Below are 3,986 nucleotides of genomic sequence, written 5' to 3'. Positions count from 1 at the left end.
CAATAAACCTTTGCTGGTTCATTACTGGCCACTGTTAAGTTTTAAAGGAGTTTTTTAACGCACAGGGGAGGCGCTGCCCGTCCCCGCGGGCGCTGCTTGGCTTTGCTGCGTGCTGTCACCACTGAGGAGGAGAGGTGGCTTTTGGGGAGAGCGTGGGTTTTGCTGATGGCACAGGGGAGGGGGCACGTGCTGGTGTCTCGCCTGTGGGCACAGAAGGGCCGCCACTGACCCCAAGCAAGGACTTTCTCCCCCAAACTGAGGTCCCTGATGGCGTTGCCCCCGCTGGTGGTGGCACAGGATGGGGTCCCCCATCAGAGCTTCGTTTGCTCAGTTTTCTGCACGCCCCGGCTTAGCACCCCAAAGATTGTTCTCTACTTTTGGGAAGGGTGCGCTGGCCTGATTAACCCTTTCCTTCCTGCTCAAAGCGAGATTTCAATCAGTGCCAGCAGCCCAGGGATGCCACTGCAGTGCCCCAACCCCAGTGACAGGGGATGGTCCTGTAATAAAAAGCCAAACGCCGGGGCTTCCCATTCCTTTCCCCCCTTCCCCGTGCTGAACGTCTCCGACAGGAGGCAAGCAACGCCAGGCGCAATCAGAAATGCATCCCCGAAGGGCTGGGGGCAGTAACTGGCTGCTACAGCCCATCTCCTCCTCTGCGCCGGGCACCACCGGCTCATTGCCGTCATGCGGCCAAGACGAACCTCACTTTATTTGCTGCTTACCTTGCTCAGCTTAAACGCCTGGTAAAAGCAAGTGCCATTAGGTCGGAAAGAAATTACAGACCCAAATATCCAGCTGCAAGCAAAAATGATACTAAAGGTGCAAAGCTGGAAAATAAAAAAGAGAGAGGGGGGAAAAGCCTGCACAGACCACTGCTGCCTTGTCTGTAGTTTCACGATGATTAAACAGCATCGACTTGGCTGGAGACTTTCCCTGGGTCTTGAACATTAGAGAAATATTATTCTCAGAATTACCTGAAGTTTTATTTAATGCAATAAAAGCTCATTTTCGATGGGAATTAGTCCTGAAATAGATGACTATTAAGAAATGCTGGATAATGTACAGCTCAGCCCTCTGAACTAATGAACTCCCAAATACCTAGCAGTGAAGCGCAGGGGAGGCGGCTGTGGGGGTGTTTGATGCCTTTCTGTCAGAGAGGTGGCTAACAGGACAAACAATTAATAAAATGTCTAATTTAGCACTGAAATTAACGGAGGTCTCAGACTTTATACCAGCTAAGCAGCTATTCCTCTAGCAGAGCTTTCGTATTTTCACAGATAGAGCCTAAGCAAAGTTTCTCCCTTTTCCAAACTACTCAAAGGAGACGAGGAACTCAAACCAAACCAACAAACATCCCCCACCCCAGAAAAAACACAGAGCAAAAGAAAACCAGAGGTATTACCTCTCTTATAGGGTTTTACAAGGCATTTTCTATTAATAGAATTGTTAGCATCCTTTAATGAGCCGTAATTCCCAGGATCCCCTCCAGCCTTAACCAAAGGGGGCTACCGCTAATTTTAAGAAATTACATCAACTGTTTTTCAGTTTATTTCCTCCCAGTTCTTGGCACCTTTTAATAAAGCAAAGGAATTCAGGGCAAACAAAGGAGAGCAGCTGGAGCTGGGGTCTCAGGGATACCACTCGAGTCCCCGGTAAAACGCCTCTTTGCAAGAAGAGAAGAGAAAAAGAAAAAGGAGAAATCAGTAAAACAAAAATCAGTAGCAAGGGGACCAGACCCTACCTCTGCAAAGACAACAGCAAACCGCTAATTCCTTTCGGAACGCTCCAAGCTGAGGGTGGGAAATAAAATTACTCAAAGAGATGATAAGCTGCATTTCAGGTATTTATAATCTTCAGCGGTCCTCACCTGAAACCTGGTCGGGGGAACTGAGGTTCCCAAGGAAAAGCTCCACCAGATTGATAACCGGGATCACCTGAGTGCTTCCCCCAAAGCTCTCACTGACGAATTACGGGACAAGTTCATTTAGAAATCATTTGTTTCTCTGCAATTTTATTTAACTCTGCAGTGGTTCTCAGCACACACACCCCCAGCAGCAGCCAGGGCAGCTCTTTAACAAATTCTCTTGAATATTTCTCCATATAAGAGGAATAATTAACCCTGTTTCCAGCGGGAAGCAGGTACAAGGGGGGGAAAGGGAGTCAGCTCCCCCCCCGTGTGGAGCTGGGCTTTTGGGCAGTTTGACCCAGAACTGGTGTGTTTGGCACCGAGGCTACAGGGAGCATCCCTTCCCGCCCCGGCTTTGAATGGGGGGGGGGGCCAGGCAAAAATTCGGAGACCCAAACTAGGTGATGGAAAGCAGAAGGAAGCCAACCTAGGAAGGCAGCTCCTGCCTGCCGGGCAAATGCCGTATCTTGTGAGGCTGTCCTTTTTAGCTGTCTATATAAATAAAAAGGCTCCTCCTCATCTCCATTTTTTTCTGCCGAGCAGCCTGTGTTCATTGTAGCAGTAAATGGAGTTCTTTAAAAAGGTGTACGGGAGCTCTCAGTATTACAGCTGCGACGCTGACGGACACCATAGATCATGGGGTAACACAATGCAGCGCGAATGCAGGGCCCGATCCTGCTCCCGCGCCCGCAGGGATGTGTAAAGCTCTGGGAACCCGCGACCCGAATGTGGGGGGCGAAGCCACCCCGAGGGCCTCGGGGAGCCGCGGTGCCCGGAGCAGGACTCGGCTCCTGCGTTGGCAGCATCCTTAAGCTCCTTTACAATTAGGCACCAGCTTTCCCGAACAACCAGCCCGGTCCCCAATTTCCAGCGTGCGGCAGCATCCTCCGGCCGCTGTGGGTACCGGCCTGCGGTGCAGTCCTGCTCTCCACTTTTTGGGGGTTTCAACGAGGGTTTTTTCCTGTTGTGGGTTTTCATAGCCATTTACAAGAAATCTGGTGATTCTGCGTATGCCAGTGGTGGGGCGGCGGGGTTGGCGTGAGCCGTTAGCTGCGGGAGCGGGCGCCGTCTCCCCCCCGAGCTCTGTGAGAGGGCAGCCGTGGGCTGGATCAGGCCCCCAGCACAGGAGAAATGACACCCGCTCAGACACAACGAATATCCCCACATGGTGCACGGCTCCCTGGAGCATCTCGCAGCCTTAAACACTGCTGATAAGCATCGAATAGCTCTGGGACAATATACTAACACGGAGGCGTATGGCTGTGAGACACACCGTAAGAGCTGGGAAAAAAAATTTTCTTTTACCAAGAGACTGTCATCGTGATTTAGGGATGTGGGGGACTGCAGAAGGGCAGGGGATGCTGCAACCGGCCGGCCGAAAACCAGCCCGCCGGGCACACCTCCCCTGCAGCAACCAGGAGGGCATTTCCCCCAGCAAAAGAGTCTGCAAGTTTTTTATTCGGCGTTTTGCTGGGCAGGTGGAGCTCTGCACACAGCGCGGCTGTCCCGGAGGAGACGGGGATGCAGGGCCTGGATAATTCAGGATGCATTTGCTTCCTCGGCCCCTCAGCTGTGCAAAGATGAGCTGTGCTAAGTCCCAGCAGCAGAGCTGGCTGCGGTGGAGATGCCGGAGGACTTTCCTCCATCCCACCACCTCTGCTTCACACGCACCTCCCTGGATTCAGATCTTCTCCCCAGATAACCCCCCGACTGCCCATCGCTGCTCTCCATCATCCCTTTGCTGCTCTCCTGTCGTTGCCACTGTTGGCTCATCCCCCGGGTTCACCCAGGAGTTAAAGGCAAGACCCTGGTCCTCCGGCACGTCCCGAGAGCAAATGCAGCCGCAGAGGCAGGGACGTGCCATCAGCACCGGCATCACAGCCAAACCCGCTGCTGAGAGCCCAGAGCTCGGAGAAGCCCAGTGGCATTCGTGGAACAAAACACAGCGATGGCTGTAAATGTGTCTGAGCGTCAGGATGCCGCCCGGCAAAGCTCTGCCCTCTCGCCAGCTTCCCTCTGCTGTCTTGTTTCTGTTCCCGCAAAACAAGACTTGAGGCTAAGCAGCGATTGCTGCTCAAAA

Source organism: Pygoscelis adeliae, unplaced genomic scaffold (assembly GCF_000699105.1).
Source record: "Pygoscelis adeliae isolate BGI_AS28 unplaced genomic scaffold, ASM69910v1 Scaffold290, whole genome shotgun sequence".
In the NCBI taxonomy this organism is placed as follows: Eukaryota; Metazoa; Chordata; class Aves; order Sphenisciformes; family Spheniscidae; genus Pygoscelis; species Pygoscelis adeliae.
The sequence above is the reverse complement of the archived record's forward strand: the minus strand, read 5'-3'. Positions refer to the sequence as shown.